This window comes from Cupressus sempervirens, chromosome 4 (assembly GCF_028749045.1).
Source record: "Cupressus sempervirens isolate cs-2001-9-10 chromosome 4, ASM2874904v1, whole genome shotgun sequence".
NCBI classification, from domain to species: Eukaryota; Viridiplantae; Streptophyta; class Pinopsida; order Cupressales; family Cupressaceae; genus Cupressus; species Cupressus sempervirens.
The window spans coordinates 256,281,157-256,299,480 of NC_143121.1; the positions used below are offsets into that span (position 1 = coordinate 256,281,157).

The 18,324-nt window shown below is 31.9% G+C and overlaps 1 pseudogene across 1 annotated transcript; it reads right to left on the bottom strand.

Moving 5' to 3' along the window:
- Positions 1-1,049: 1,049 nt before the first annotated feature.
- On the bottom strand, positions 1,050-4,238 carry LOC149560956 (putative nucleoredoxin 1; annotated as a pseudogene). The gene is made up of 3 exons (XR_016363738.1): positions 3,808-4,238; positions 3,154-3,645; positions 1,050-1,907 (listed from the first exon to the last, which is right to left on the bottom strand). The product of XR_016363738.1 is annotated as a putative nucleoredoxin 1 (transcript).
- Positions 4,239-18,324: the final 14,086 nt, after the last annotated feature.

Below are 18,324 nucleotides of genomic sequence, written 5' to 3' on the forward strand. Positions count from 1 at the left end.
TATATGTATATCATATTTCTTTCTATAATATATATTCTATGAGTGGCATAGTACTATTGTAATGAATTATGGTATTTTTTAGTTTATTTTACTTTTCTTCAAATTACATGCATGTTATTTAAGTTTTTACATTTTAAAAAATGTTCATCTTCATTAGTTAATAGATTTGAAGTGTTATAAATATTAAATGAATAGAATAATATGTTATATTGTACTCTAATATATTTTAAATAATAGTTAATGTTATTTAATGTGTTGTCTTTATTTTTACATTTCAAAATTATGTCAAATATAGTACCTCTTTGTTATTCAATATATATTAAAAAAACTTTACATTGAAATCACTTTGTCATTATGTTTGAATGTTTATTGTTTAAATTATATAGTTTTATAATTAACTAAAGTTAATAATATAAAAATATAATTAATTTATTGTTTAAATTATATATTTTAATAATTAACTTACATAAAAAATACATAGATATTACTTTATATAAAATAAGAATTAGAATTAATTATATTTCTGTTTAAGCTTTAACATAATTAGAAATTATATAATTTAAGGTAGTCCAACCTAACAACAAATATATATATATATAACCATTTAAATCTATAATTAATTATGTTACTTGACCATTATGCCGCACTTGTTGGTTGATGTTCGACAATTTATGTAATTTAAAAGAAATATGAAAAGAATTATAAACTTATCAAAAATTTGGTAAACATATTTATATTGTCGATGTTGCTTAGGTAGTAGTCAGTAGATGCTTTGGCATTTAATAACTCTGGTCCGATCCTGCCATGGCATGAGCATGGCAATCAGCAACTATACCAAATGCCGTTTTTATACCTTTATTTGTGGCACCACAGGCGAAATTTTATAGATCTGTTTGTATTCGCATTTGCATGAGAAACCTTAATTAGTGTTTCAAACTGTGAAGATTAGACATGAAAACCACAATATAAACATCCAAAAACAGTGAAAACATTTGTCGCAGCTAAGAACCCTATTTTACGTGATCAGTCGAAATCATACAAATACAAAATAAACAAAGCTTAGGGCATACACAGTTGAATCCTGATACAATTATCACAAGCCTAGGCCATACAGCCTTGTGGGTAACCGTTTACAGAGAAAGAAAGAGATTTGGGAGTATGTGCAAACTGTCTGAATATCATATAACCCTTTATTTACTATATTGGGAATCCTGTGAACCCTAACTTTCTTGCATCCTTAAACCCTTCTATAAACATCTCCTTCACACATCACTTCTGCTTGTTTGTCCCCATTTTCAAAACCCTCCCCTTGTGTCTCCTGTTTCTCATTATCATCAGATTTGTTATCCTTCAAAGCACAATCTGGATGAAGATCCAACTCCCATTCTTTGCAACAGAAAGACCAAGCACTCCCTTCTTCACTACAGCCATCACAGATATAAGACATCCTCCGAATCAAATTCAGAGAATGTTCATGGCGCTCATGCTTTATTTCCTTTGGATATTTCTCTGCTGCTGCTTCTACTTCTTTCTGCAGTTCTATAAGGCGTGCATCAGTGAAGGGATAAGCCTTGGCCCCATGAAGAGAAACAATGTTTCTGGCATCTGTTGTCACAGTTTTTCCATCAGGACCAATTATGACCAAAGATGGGATTCCTTGAATGCGGAAATAGCGGCTTAGATCCTCCTTCATTTTGTCTCCAAATGGAAGAGCTAACCATGGCATGCTACTCTTCAAAAGCTTCTTGATCTGTGTCACTATAGAGGAAAACAATCTCAAAGGCTTCTCCATTTTCCTTGAGCTTGTATACTTGTGCAAGCTTTGTTGTGAATGCTGGCCAAGGTGAGCACCAATAAGCAGAAAAATATAAACCAACAGTCTAGCCTTTGAGGTCAGAAACTGGCACCTGCCGCAAAATCATGGTCAAAATGATCATGTCATTTATGGTTTTTTTTTCCAGTAAAAGGGTATATTAAAATCTAGGAATCCAAATGAGCATTGCAATTACATAATTCCAACAAATACGAATTGATAGACTTCTTTCTTCTGGGTATGATTGTGTAATAGTTTTTTACCATCAACATTTTCAATCACACAACATGATTCATCATCAGAATGCAAGAGAGTCAGAGAGAAAAAAATGATGATGGATCATGCAGTTTGTTCCAAAAGATCGATGGTAAAAGACTATTACACAATCATATCCAGTAGTATCCAGAAGGAAGAATTTATTGACATGAATTCGTTCTTTTTGCTAATCTAATGTTGATGGATGTGAAGCTGGATGATCACAGATATGGCAACTGTAGCATCACAAATAGATACGAAGTTAAATAACTTCAAAATTTCACAGGTAAACATTTCAGGGATGAGAGATTTAAGAAATATAGTTATTGTTGCTAAAACAATAGATTTGGCGCCTTTCAGGGCCTAAACCCATTATATCATTATGTTATTTATGTTACCTGTATTGCATTTTGCCATTGGAGAATCTTACGGAATTTAAGGATAGTTTAAATATGATGCATCTTTTTCAATTCTCGGCATTCCAATGTTCTGGTTTCTATACATCGATCTAAATGGTTAGTGGGAAATAGGTCACAGTTATGAGATTGTATTTTTTGAGTTCATGTTTTTAGCATCAAGGTCCTTGGTGTAACTTGCTATATGGGTCTCGAGTGGGAGCTTATCTTAGTCTAGGTATGTGTCCTTGGATTACTGTTGCATATTCAGCTCGAGGAGTAGCAGCTACTGCTGTTTTCTTGATTTGCCGTGTTGATCAAGTGTTCTGGCTTATTAGCTCTATGGCTTGGATGGATCTGGATAGACTGGATGCCTAGTACTGTAAGATGAAGAGGATACTATCACTTTTGTTTGTATTAATTCTTTATTTTTTGAGTCAAACTCATTGACCTATGTTTCAAGATAATACTTCAAGAACCATCTCTGAACCATCTCTCATGAGAATGAATGATGCACTTAGCACAAATTAACTCTAGGTGATGGGCACTTGACTCAAAAAATACACAGTTGAATATTTAATAGCAATATAATAGCTGATCTATCTGGCTGTTAAGACACATGCAAGGGAAATTTCAGATGAATATATCTTCAAAACTGGTGATTAAGGGATGAAAGGTTCAGCCACTTACCTTTCCACCACTGTTGGTGATAACAAAATTGCGGTCATCAGAAACTAGCAGGGATTCCAAGGTCTGTGAAGCACGAATTGCTTCTACTTTGGCTTTGATTTCATCCAGTTTCTCCTTTGTAAATGGATAAACTTCAACACCATGATCCCAGACCAGTTCGACAGCTTCAGTTAGCAATGTTTTCCCATCTGGTCGGATGATTTCGATTTGGAAGTATTGCTCCAGATTCTTCGCCTTTCGATCACCAAAAGGCAGAGCAAGCCATGGCATGCTTTCAAAATATTTTTCGAAAAGCGATGGCATGCTTTCAGAATATTCTTCGTACTCTGTATCTTCGAAAAACGAGATAAACACAATCCCCAATTCCTCGCCTCTATTCTTCAGATCATTGTAGAATTGTATAAGCTTTGGAGTGAACTCTCTACAAGGAGGGCACCAGTCAGCTGAGAAATAGAGACAAACAGTTTTTCCTTGTAGCTCCAATATAGGAACCTATTTACGGGGAACAAGTCAAATTTTAGGAATTTCCATATATTTTTATATGATATCATTTGCATATTTTACACTATTTGCACTATAAAGATGTGGCATGGGGAATCCTTAACACCATGATAGTATCCTGACTCAAATCATGAAAACACAATTTTTACTCACCTTTCTTCCTCCATTGCCAATGACAAAATCTCTTTCAGGTGTGACAAGAAGAGAATTTAAGGACTGTGAAAGCCTCATGGCCTCCTCAACAGCTTTAAGTTCAGCAAGCCTCTCTTTGCTAAATGGATATGCCTCAGCACCATAATCTCCAATGATACTTACACCATCAGCACTAATGATTTTTCCCTCTTGGTCCAAAAAGATTAGGGTGGGAATGCCTTCCACGTCAAATTGCTGATCAAGTTTCTCTTTCGCCTGCTTATCCGAGAATGGCATGGTCTTGTGATACTCTTCAAATGATTTCTCATCTTTATCTTCAGAGACAAAGATGATCTCAAAATCCCCTTTCTCCACTAGCCTTGTATAGAGTTCTGAAAGAACAGGGGTAAATCCCCTGTATGGAGGACACCAGTGGGCGAAAAATACAAACCCACTATTTTACCTTCCAGTTCCTCTATTTTGACCTGAAATTTTTTAAACAGCCATGCTGAATAATAAATCATCACAAGTTTAACATCAAAGAAAGTGATGCTGATACCCAAAGAATTTTATTGGGAAAACTGTCTACGAAATTGTTAATCTAAACCATTAAGATCAGAACTTGCGATTGTATCATTAGACTAGAAAAAACTTGATATGCCTACTACCGGATTTAATCTAACAACAAAATGTACTCAGTAGCAAACTAAATCTCTAGAACATGATGCTCGATACTCAATAACAAATTTTGATCAAATAGCGAATTCAATCTTAAAGAATGCAAAAGCTACGTTCCCATAAGCAAATGGGCGGGATTTGTAAACCTCTTTTTATCTTTAAGGATACACCCAACAATATGAAATTGGGAATCTTCGAGTTTTAATCAGATGAAAATGTGTGAACTACACAAGAGAAAGGCATGATTTTCTCAATTCAGAAAATATGTAATAAAAAAAAAAAATTAGGAAGCTTTGACTCGGAAGAAACAAGTGAAGTAGTAGATGGAAATAGTGTGCAAAATCACCAATACTGAAACCCGAATGGTGAAAAATCATACCTGGTCTCCATTGTTTCTGATCAAGAAATCTCTTTCTTCAGTGCAGAGAAGAGACCTTAAGCTGTGTTGGGTGTCAGCCTCGGCCACCGTAGACAATTTAATGCTCACTGCTTCTCACGGAACAACTCTCTAGCCTTCAAAATGTATGTTGCGAGCACAATCCCGTCCTCTCTTCTTGTAATGTGGCTGCGTAAGAGTGAAGAAAGATAAATGTTAAGCGTAAGAGGCAAGAAAAGGGCCGTCTACGCAGCCTAGGAATGTACCATTTTTGTAATTATTAAGTTATTTTAAAAATAAAAATAAAAGTTGAGGAGTTAGGAAAGCCTTAATAGACGAAGGACCTTTCAACAATTAATTAAAATTTAAATATAATAATTTAATTACTTCTAATTAAATAAAAATTGTATTAAATGATACAATTTAGATGTTTTATAGACAATGGTCGTGAAAAAAGATACAGAGAATAATTTAAAGTTCTTTTCTTGGTTAGCTTCAAAAGTCCATAAAAATCAAGGTGACAAAAAAAAGAGTTAAAGGATATATACTTATATATAGAGACATGATACCAAAAATATATACTTATATATATATATATATATATATATATATATATATATATATATATATATATATATATATATATATATATATATATGTATACATATATATATGTATACATATATATATATATATATATATATATATGTATATGTATATATATGTATATGTATATATATGTATATGTATATATATGTATATGTATATATATGTATATATATATGTATATATATATATATGTATATATATGTATATATATGTATATATGTATATATATGTATATATGTATATCTATATATGTATGTATATATGTATATATATATATATGTATGTATATATGTATATATGTATATATATATATGTATGTATATATGTATATATATATATATGTATGTATATATGTATATATATATATATATATATATATATATATATATATATATATATATCTTAAAGAGATAATTAATAATCAATATAAATGATTAAATTATGAAGAGTCGTGACTAATGGGAAATAATCTATATAAGTATTAGGAGAAATGTCATTTAAACCATAGAGAAATATATATGAATGGAGTTTGTAAGGATTTTAATGTTTCACATAGGAACATTTCATACAACACCAATATCTATCAAAGAACTTTACAGGGAGATATTATATCTATACTATCTCAGTATATAACAATATTCGAGAGAGCAAAATAAAGAGATTACAAAGATATCATCGTGTGAAATATCACATAAAACAACAAAAAGATATCAATCATTTAGCATTCAATGTATCTTCTAGATCTCACATGCATACTGTCGGGTTCATCTTCGTCTTTGAAGGAATAGGACTGGGAAGTAGGCAAGGAAAGATCCTATCTACACGGAACCTAGGAAGCAACAACAAAACTAGAGGTATCAACATCACCCCTCTCCTTCCATTCCTCGCTCTTTTTAAACTAGTTAATGAACTCCTCCAGTGACGTTAAACATGTCCTTTTCTCTTCCCACTGAAAAGTCATATGACACTTCATGCTTTTCAAATTCAACTTTTCCCTCATTAAGAAATTTGCTGAATTTGCTCCCTTTTATCTTCATAATTGTCATTACCTACAAGGAAATATTAGAATAGATGAGTCTCCTCAGAGACCTAGTAAGAAGCCTAAACTTGCCTTGAAACACATCATTATTCCTCACTTTCCACACATATCATAGTAATAAGTAAGACAAAATAGACCAAAAACTATAATATTTCTTACTACTGCTGATGATATTCCCAGATATAATGTTTTTAGGGCAAAAGTTCACATAAGGAGATAAACCAAAGAAATTCTAGATATCCTCAGCTAGAGGGCAATCAAAGAAGACATGTCGAACATATTTAGGTAAGTTGCAAACACTGCAACTATTTGATTCACCAAACGACTTCCTAAATGCTAACGTGTGCAAAAGGGAATGCCAAATAAAGCATTTAACTTTGAGTTCAATAAGACTCTTCCAGATTTTAGAGCAAAGTTTCTTCCAAGTGTCTAGAGGGAGGTTAAGGTTATAGACATTGTTAAGATGAATAAAGATAGAATAGTCTTGTGTTAGGAGCTCATACACATTCTTAGCCTTGACCCTATGAAGATTGGAAGAATCAAGCCAACAAAGGTAGTGTAATGCCCCACCAAGGAACTCAAAATAAATTAACCTAAAATTTCACTAAGTTTGTCAAACATATTTTTTGAAAGAAAATAACTTAACCACAACAGATAAAATATAGTGGAAGCATTAACTCACATACATAACAACCATCATAAATAGATTACATCTCTTAGGGTTTCACGATGTTGAATTACATTTAAGTTTTAATTAATATCAAATCCAATATATAACACATCCATATTAAAGAATAACTACAAGTACATATCCATTTAAATAATATACAATAATGTAAGATGTCACTTGACAACAAATAGAATGCACAATCATCCACTGTATAGGTCACAAGGTATGAAAGAATATACATCATAAAATAGATTACATCATCTTGTAAGATCTATGAAATCAAATACAATACACTTAAAGAGTATAAACGTCCATCATAGAAATACAAGATCAGATAGAAAGGAACATCTGCACAAACACATCTAGCAACAGTATCCAATGGTCGAATTTCAATGGTATAAGAAAAAACACTACCACCCAACCTCGTGGAACCTAAATGGCCCAGTTCCACTATGTTGAGAAAAAAAACTCAAGTCTCAAACAGGATAACAAACTCAAAAGTCAAAACCAACAACTAGGCTCAAGGAATCACCTGAAAGAAAAATATCTCAAGGGTACCAAGACACAAGTATCAACTAAACCTAGAGGTAACACAAACACGTAGGAAATATACTATACAAGTGGGCATGTATCATCGCATGAGCCAACTCTAAGGTTAACTTACAGCCTTTTAGTACCTCGTCCCCCTAGTGTCTCGATGTGGCATCAGTATCTTTTCGTACAGACGAGGCATACTAAAAAGTCAGCTCTAAGGTTACCCTGGTAGTCTTTTAATAATCTCCCCCCTAATGACTTTTTGTGGTACCAATATCTTATTAATTCATTTTAAACCCATTTAATGAAATGTTGTCACTTATTAAAATAACCTACAATGGGTTACCTGCCAGCCTCTTTAGGGCCTTGGCCTCCATTGCAAGCCACTTCCCAACATGACATACAAAAAACCTACCCTAAGCTCAACAAGATCTCAAATGACTATAAACCACACATCAATTCTTAAACAAGCAACTAGAAAGTATTGGAATATTACTGATCGTAATCACATATTCCACCAATACGATCATCCTAATAGGACTGATCCAAAATCAAGTACACATAAACCAAATCCATGTCATAACATGACATCACCAAAAACAAATCATTCAATTACCTCAGTCCTATACAAGCAACTAAGATGCAATCAAAATATAATTTCTCAAAGACTCAAAGGTTATATCAAGAAAGACATATCATCCACCTCAGTTCTACACAATAACTGGAAAGCACATAACAACCATCTCAACAAATTCCTCATAGAATACACATGACACATTACCATGGTCAAGTATAAAAGATCGTAACCAAGACATCATCATGACATCCCAAAACAAACTCCTAAGCCTATAGTAAACATCCTAACTGGTCAAAGCCAAGTCAACCCTGAAATCTGAACACCAGTAACCACACATTGCATAAAGTATATACAATAGTAACTTTTCATAATTAATTAGGTTTTGAAAACACATAAGTTCAATGTTCACTATAGGTTTTCAAGTTTTCATTTTCATTTTAAAACACAAAGATTCAATAACAACCAAGGTTTTTAGTTTTCTTTTCCAAGTATTATTGTTTATAGAGTTTTCAATCTCAATCATGGTTCACATTTTCGTTTTCTCAAAGTTTTATAATTACTAAGGTTTCTGAATCATAAAATTTTCCTAGTGGTAAAAATCATTTACATTTCAAATTGACTCGTCTTGAGGAAAATCCAAGTTCATCAAAATTTCTCGTCTTTCCCAAATCATGATTCAATTTACTTTCCAAAACAAAACATTTCAATAATAATTTATTTAAAAACTTATATCAAATATTATTAAAATTTAATCAAGAGTCATTACATTAATTTTTTTGGCAAAAATGGTAAAGCCATTATAATTTTTCTTAAAAAACCTCCATGAAAGATACTAGGAGCTCATAACACATAACTTGCCCCTAAGATACCTGGATTACCCTTGGAAGCCCCATCGAAATTTAATTTTATGAACTAATCATCTAGGGGGCTCCCATTTGACATCTTTCCTGACCTCTTATTTAGACTTGTTTCCCACAAGATCTCCCTTGAAAGGGATAGTAATTTGATGCCATTCATTAAATTTTTGAGGGAAAGTCCACACCTATACCCTGGGCTAGCGGAGCAGGTACGTTGTGCACAAGATTATAACTATCTATTAATAAATAATTTATTTTAAATTATTAATAAAATAATTATAGATTTATTAATAAAATAATAATTAACAATAATAATCCCTCTGGGTGTGGCAGATCTGGAAATTACATATTGTCGGCAATCTCTTATAGTTAGGGAAAGTTTGGCCTTTTATCAAGAATGGCCTCGTATAGAAGCGAGTATCCATTTCCTACTCCATTGGAGGAAAATTATAGTAGATGAGGGCAAGGATTGGATCCCTAATTACCTCACTATGTTTAATGCCTACATTCAACTGGGTGTGGTCTTTGATGATCTCAATGCCTTGGTATTATGCACAATTAACTCCAAAAAGACGAGCAAGGCTAAGGTCAACTTTGAATTCCCTCCCAATTTCATCACTAAAAAATCCAATAACATTCCCAAGGTGATTGTGGTATCAAGGAAGAAGTAGGCTCAGTAATGGGTTTGTAAAATTTTGGTTTTTTTTGTAAGGGTCGATTATTTCATTGTCTAGGTTTTTCTAGGGTTTTATATATAGTAATGTCTAGCAGTATCAGCTTAGCATATGTACATATCTAGACCTTATAGGAGGTTTTTGTTTTTCAATTGGCAGCTTCTTCCTTTTGTATAATCAGATTCTCATGTATAAAATATTAAATTTTGGTTATATACTATTTACATTTGTCACATGGTTGTTCTTCTGGGTGATCTTTATGTATGGTCTGAGATTAACCAATGGTTGGTTTTTATGCACAGAGCCCATAAAGGGTATATGGTTTTTAATTTTGAGAAGCTCTTTAGGGTTAATTAGGATAACTCTATGATTAGTTTTGGTTTGATTAACTTAGCTTTGTTTGAAATTCTTCTATTAATGTTGGATAATTTGTTTCCTTGGCTCGCATATTCTGGTTCTTTCTTTTGATTTCCTATTTTGTAGCTCTATTTAGAATCTAGTTTATTTTCTTACTTAAGTTGAGGTGCCTTAATTCAGTTTTATATACTGGTTTGGTTGGTAAGGTTTTCAAAATCATATGTTCTGACTCATGGCATTTTGGATATATGGAATTTGTATTGCATTATTATTGTAGTTTAGTATTGCATTGCCATCCAAAACTTTGGAGATCGATCATGGAGAATCTATCTTTTGGGTTTCATGAGCTTTTTAGTAGCTTTGTGCCAATAATACTCTATGGTGGTTCTCAGTTTTAGCATTATAGAGAGTGGATCCTATTTCTGTGGTAGGCTCGGATTCATTGTTACTGTCTCGATGGTGATTAATGTTTAACTGGAATGTTTTAAAGCTTCTAACCTTGTTACCAATATGTTGGAGGCTTATGCTATTTTATGATCATTTTTGCAGTAGGGTTTAATCTATCCAGTGTAAGTATTTCATAGCTATTTCAGTTTTCTTGATGTATCATGTTCATTAATGGTTTAATTAAGTGGTTTAATTTCAGGTGGTATGATCAAATCCTTAATGTAGATTATGTAATTTTCATCGGCTTCCTTCATGACATTTTGAGATAGTGCATGGGAGGTTTAATATGGTTTTATCCTTTTAGATGGATTTTAATGTGATAAAGGCATAAATTAGATCTATCTGGTTTCTTTATTTAGGTTTTCTTTTTTAAAAATAGATTTCATTTTAGGGTGTTTTAACAATGGAGGTGTTTTAAGATGTATTGGAGATTGAGTATTTAAAGCAAGTATAAGAAGGTCGACTTTGGATTTGACATTGGCTTCTTGGATTGTGAAATGGCGATAGATCTGTGTAATCAAAGCTTATACAATCATTGGGGGAATGCCCCAAATTTTTGTAATTCTGTTTGGACTAGGGTATGCCCCTTTTAAATGTAATAATATAGGACGTATATCCTGAGCAAGACTGGAGGTTTTCTCCTCCGTTCTTTCCTACCAGTGCCCGTTTGAATAGAGTGAAGCTATGTATCTAAATTTTTGATTTAATAAAATTAATCAAAGCCTTGGCTGTTTACCGATTTTTATTTTTATTTTAAAATATAATTAACAAATTATATTAACTAAATTTATCAACAAAACTATATTTATAATCATTTATTAAATTATTTGAAATTTAATAAATTTAAACAAACTTATATTAAAAAGCATATATATATTATTAAATTAAAATTTAATAATATTTAAATTTTAAAAAATTATAAAAAAAGACTAAGCATTTTAGGCCTGTCGGGCTCGTTGCCTTTAAGCAGCACACACTTCTTAGGTAGTCCTGGCTATCAAAACTACTACAACCACTACCAGCAGCCAATGGTCCAAGGCAGAAGGGAAAGGGGAGCAAAGGAAAGCGCCCACACCATCCTCCCCCCTCCCCTCCCCATTAATTCAATTATATATATATATATATATATATACCAAAACAAATCTGGTATACAACCTCTACTCAAACAGTTGAAATTATAAAAATAAAATTGGTTTTCTTTTCAAAACCCATATCTCGATTTTAATAAATCCATTACAAATCACTCAATTTAAATCAAACAAGGGTTTTGAATTAACAATCCATAAACATATGAAATCAAAATGAAGAACAATGAATTCATCTACAAGGATTTCAATTTAATTAACTCATTCACAAACGAAATCAAGAACAAAGAAACAATAAATTTCAACACAAGGATTTCAACCAATTCTAGAATTCCAAAAACAGATTCATCCAAACACAAAGAAGACAAGAATTTGAAGAATAGAAGACTGTTGCGCAAATAAGCCATAAGATTCTACTTGAATCTGATGCTAATACGACAATGTATGAAGCACGCGAAATAATCTCCCTTCCTTTCAAAACCTTCTTCCAAAAAAATTGCTCCTCCAAAACCCCAATTATTGCAAAATGAGTTTTAGACCTCTAATAAAAAGTTCTTCCTAATTTGGGGCTATGATTGTGCAATCACATGAGGGAACTTACTAATCAATTTCTTTTAATATTTTATTACCTTTTTACATTTTCATGCCCACACTTTTAGATATTTAATTATAAAATATCTTTATTTAAATAATTAGCTCTCTCTTTAATTGGTTTTTGAAGTGTTTTTAATAATATATTTATTAATTTAATTAATAACATCATTTTTAATTTATTATTAAAATAAAACTCCTAAATAATTATCATTAAATTAAATAAATATAATTATGACACAAATATAACTATAACTTAATCTTTAAATTTAATTCTTTTATATAATTAATTTCTCAATTAATTAAATATAATTAAATATTGAATTTTATTTATAAAATTTCCATTAAATTATCTTTTAATTTGATTTAATTATAACAAAAAATCACAACAAATCCACAAAACCAAATACAACAACTCAACTGAAGACAAAGAATAGAACACTTGCATCATTGTATGGTCTTGGTTTCAATTGTCATTACTTTCTGGTGTGAGTGATAGCCATGGATGTTTGCTTTGGTGCATTTGTGGTTGGATCATTATCTCCATTAGCATGACAGAGAAAACCTACAAGTTCCATGTGGTTGGAAGGCATAGCTACCTTCACCATTGTTGGGGACCAATGTACAGAGATGGTTCTTTATTCCAATATGACTGTTGCTTGTATTTCATTTGGTACTTCAGGTTCCAAAGTATGTTATCTTGTGATTTAGGCTTTCATTGTAATGCTTGGATATCATGTTAGATGATGTTAGTTTAATTGACTCATTCCTATATTAGGATATTTAGCATATGTTAGATGATGAGTTGATTTGTGGGATTATCTTATGCTTTACTTCTAGCATGCTAGATTTCCTTATTCTTATGTTGTAGTATGTTTTAGTGATGACATACTCATAAGATAGCTCTGACGATCTGGTTAGTAGTTTGGGATGTTACACGCAGGAGTGGCTAGGATCTTTGAGGTCTCATGATGTTATTATGGTTGGGAGGAATGATGCATGAGTTTTTTAATTCTCCTACATTGCAATGTTGCTTCTGTACACTACAATGTTGCTTCAATAGATGCTTTACTATTATTATTCAGATGGTGATTGTAGTTTTATCTTGCAATTATCATATTCGAGTGTTTATGCCTTGATTTATGGATATGGTACTCCCTGATGTGTAGAAATTTATTTCTTAGTTTTGGACTTTAATTTTTACTGAAATGTTGTTGTGAATGCTCACCCAAAATTGTGCTTTCTCATGCGAGAATGCAAAAGTTTATGTGGTGTATTGTGTTTTACCGCACAACTCTTGGTACATTCTTGCATGAAACCCTACACCATTTTTGGGTACTTTGGCTATTGGGCCAAGTACTTTCTTGCGTCGTTTGGTGTATTTCCTCACATGAAAGGTATGTTCTTGCGTGGCTAACTACACTTCCTTGTATGAGATTTATGCCTATTGTTGGTCCTCATGCAAAAAATAGGGGGCATCTCCACTAGTTTTCAAGGATCAATTTTTGGTGTTTTAAGTACCCTTTGGGTTTACTTAATTTTCCATGCTTTGATAGATCTTTGTTTCCTCACTCTATTGTCATATCTAGTTTTTGTTTCTCGATTTGTGTGTGTTAGTTTGTTAGTGGCATTTGAAGATTTGTTGGTTGTTGGTATTTTGGTTAAGTCTTCCATTGAGATCTTTTTGATCCTAGTATGTTCAGTGTTGAGTACACCATACTTGTTTAAAAAAAGAAGAAGCTTGGCTTGTATTGAATCCTTGTTCCAAGTATCTCTGAGCAGGGCATTACAGATCCATAATGCAAGGGTTCCCCATTTCTTTAAGCCTATTCATTATTTTTGTATATTCTGTCTTCTATATTCTCATATATGACTCTTTCTCTCTTAGAGTCCATAATAGTTTTTACTCAACAATGAGGAATTGTCTAATATACAATTTGCCGATGTCATTGTCATTATTATTGAGATGGATAAAACTAATCTTATCAAACTCAAGATTAAGTTACATATCTTCAATTCTACCTCAAGCACTAAAATGTCTATTCCCAAATCTATTTTCCCCTTCTAACATTCTATCATTCCTTGTACACCAAACTCTTCCCAATTTAGTTTTTTCTCCACCTAGTTAATCCTCATTCCTATTCTTCTGAGCATAGTTTCTACTTCAATTAGGATATTGTTAAAGATTTTCTTCTCTTTCTCAACTGTCACTTGGAGATCCAACCTATTTCCCCATTCCATTTGAATGATCTAGATCTTGATTAACTCTTCTTGATCTACTCCTAGAAATTGTTATTTCATCATTTATATTTATTGAACCAACCCCTTGTCATGACTTTGTAGATAATTTCTTCTTCTTTCTGGTCCTTTTATTTTCTCTTAGGCTTATCTCATTTTGTCTCTAATCTTTGGATTATATCTAATACTTCTAATTTAATTTCTCTCTTTGATGTTATTTCTTCTATTAATGATTTTTTTTCTTGATGATTGTGGTCTTTGTCCTCTAAAAACAAAACCTGCTCTAACATCTTCCTCGATTGGTCTAAAGGTAACACAAGTTTCTCATTTTACTTTAGTAATTCTAGATCATTTTCTCCACAAGGGCCCTTAATCTAACCTTGTGGATCTAATGGAATTTCTTTGTTAGACCTATCATTGAAATTTTGATTATTTGTTCTTAAATCTTTGTTTATCTTGGTTAAGTCTCCTTCTAACTTAGCTATTTCGTTTTCAACTATCTTGTCTCCATTAGGTTTTTGTTCCTTATGCATACTCATGTCATTAATTAACAATCACTCCTTTAAATTTAGGTAAGGTTTATGAGCATCCTTCCATAAGATGAGTTGTTCATAGATGTCATTGTGAACCAACATGATGTCCTTTAACATTTGGTTGCATGTCCTTAAAGTGTCCCTCATATCTTCAATGTATAGATTCTAATGCTTATATTTTTCACATTGTTCCAATCTATTTATATTTTCATCAAATTTTGAGATTTGTTAAAGTTCTTTTTCAAGAACAACCACATTGTTTTCAAACTCTTCCAACACAGGTGTATATCACATTGGTTGCTATTGTTGTTATTCTCATCATATGGTTCGTTCTGGTCTAAGTTTTGATTTGTTTCTTCTTCCACTATCTCTCCTTCTTCTATTTCCTCACTAGGTATCTCAATAATACTAGCTAATCACTTACTTGGTCTCTCAATATCAACAATTTCATATTCTTCTCCTAAACTCTATGAATCATCTTTCCTACTAATAAAGCGTGTCTTCTCCATTTTTGTTTGTATGCCTCTCTCTTGAGCAATTTTGATAATGTTGTTTTAGAGAATGGAGACATATCTTACTAAACCTAAATCTAAAAACTTATTTCCTTTCTTCTTATCATCTTCTATTGGGTTATTTTCATTAAAAGTAGTTTTCAAATTGAAACCCTCATTTGTGTTAATTTAATTGCCACACTTGGCTTTCAGAAGATATATGGAATTCTTTGTACTTTTTAAAAGGTTTTGAGGTTTTTAACTATTGGAACCCTAATCAAAATTCTAAGATTGTTAAATACTAAGTGATTTTCTACTAAACCCTCATATTTACCAATCTAAAAAATAAGTTTTCTATGAAGAAGCTCATCTAGAAATTTAAGAATCACAATCCTTTTTAAAATAGAATAATTTTTATACTTATCGGGATTAAAATTTGGATGTCAATCAAAGAAGTGAATGAAAATCCCTTCGTAATAGATATGTTCACCAGATAATAATTTATTTTCAATGCTTTATTCTTTCATTTAATAAAAATAACTTTTTCTTCAAGGATTGTTATACTTACCTATTATGCAAAATTCTTTTTCAACCAACTAGGAAAATCAAAATTTGAAATATGGCTACCTTCCTAGAGAGCATAAATTCCTTTATCTTTGTAGTGATTCCATAATCCATTTGAGTATATGTTGCTAGATATCAATATGACCATGTTGAAAGATCGAGAATCTTCCACCTTAACTGAGAATCATTTGCACATAAGTTTGTCTTCTATCAAGGATGATCATTCCATTCTTTATTTTGAGGGAAACTAGTGTTGGTGTTTTTAGTCATCTTATTAATCTAGGGGAGATGCATCTATTATGGAAATGCCCCAATATCATAACATTGGCTCCCTTGGCCTAGGGATTTGTTTGTAATGTTTTTCCGAGCTTTGAATATCCTTTGTATTGTCATCCTTATCCCATTATTACTTTCCATCTTCGAATTCAACCCTAGCTTGTCGACTTGAGAATTTTTCTATCAATTACAAACTACACTCCATATATCTTCTTTGCTCTATCATATTCTTTAGCCAGAACAATATCTGCAATAGGTTGTGATCTCCATGGATAGATTGATTTTTCTTCCTTCGAATCCACACCTAGGGTTTCAAAGGAATTTGAGAGTTTTAAAAAGTACTTTATTTTTTGAAAATAATTTGGAATTATGTAGTTTTCATGATGCAATTTGTAGTTATCTTCTTATTGTGAGCCATTATGCCCCAACTTCCATCAATTCCTATTCTAAATAGTTTTCACAAATTTATTTGTAGATGATTGGTCTTCAACTATCATTTGGTTACAACATAATAGAAAACTTCCATTTTTATTTATGTTGGAATTGTGATTTAAAAATCGGTAGATGTGATAACAATCGAAAAAAGGCTATATTTCTCCTCTGTAGTTTTGCATCAAGTTTTCCAATCAACTTATAAAATTAATAAATTCAAATTGTTATATCTTTCAATAAATTATACATTAAATTATCTATTATTTGTTGGAAGTCTTACTAGGAAACAAGATACTGAGAGTGGTGGGGGGGAGGGTGAATCGGGATTTGTAAAAAATTTTTACTATTTAAATAATATATCAGAGTAACTATATTCACTCCTAATCCATCTTATATCTTAGATATCATACCATATAATCATGAATTGTAATGTTGAAATGAAATCTATTTAATCATAAAATCCATGAAAACATAAACACATAACACAAAGATTTTGGTAACCCGAAAACCCTCCAAGGAGAAGGTAAAACTTGGGTGGGGATGAAACCGACAAATCTTTATTGTTGGGCAATGCTCGGCCTAGAGATCCTTGGAACACAAGGATAAAACATGCATAGAATAATTTAAAAAATTCTTAAGATAAGTTACTAACAACAACATAAAGTAACCAAGTATAAGAATGGAACATCTAAACAAGGTAATAAGAATAGAGAACATGGATAAAATCACATGTTCACCTATACCAAATGAAAGTCTTACAAACACTTCCAAAGATCCCAAAACACGAAACCATAACTTACGAACCAAAGATCACATGATTCATGAGAATATACCAAGGGGATGTTCTTTTTAAAACCCAAAGTAAAAGTTCCTAGCATGGTTAGACATTCAAATTCATCTCCATTAATCATATCATAATCAAGAACTATAAAAGATACCATCAAATGGTCATGCAGAAGATGAGCACTAAAAGTTACAACCACTAATCTACTGGACACCATGTTGAATCTTGAAATTAACTAAGTCTAAGATCTTGAAGCCCTGAAATCTAAGTAAGTTTGAATTCTTGAAGCCTTGAGATTTTTTAGAATCTTTATCTTAACTTAGAGAGGTTTGGAACATATCTCAAATGAACCATCACATACATTAGAATATATCTTAAGTATAAGGAATTAAATATATACCAACCCAAAAGGGTAATCAAAACCAAATTTTACATATCCTCGAAGTGTGTGCAAACACTCACTTTTTTCCATCTGAGAAAATAACCAAGATTCTCATGCAAGTCAATATTTTCTCTTGTGTGAGTTTTCCCAATGAGCCGCATGATTTTCCCCATTAGATGCATGTGAGATTTTGTTTTGTCACATGAGGAAGTACAAACTTGCGAGACACAATGAATGCTCATGCAAGAGAATACATACTCACATGAGAGATTTCTCTTCCCATGAAATAAAAGCTAATAGCACATCAACAAAGCAAGAAGATAATGTGTAACAACATGACACCT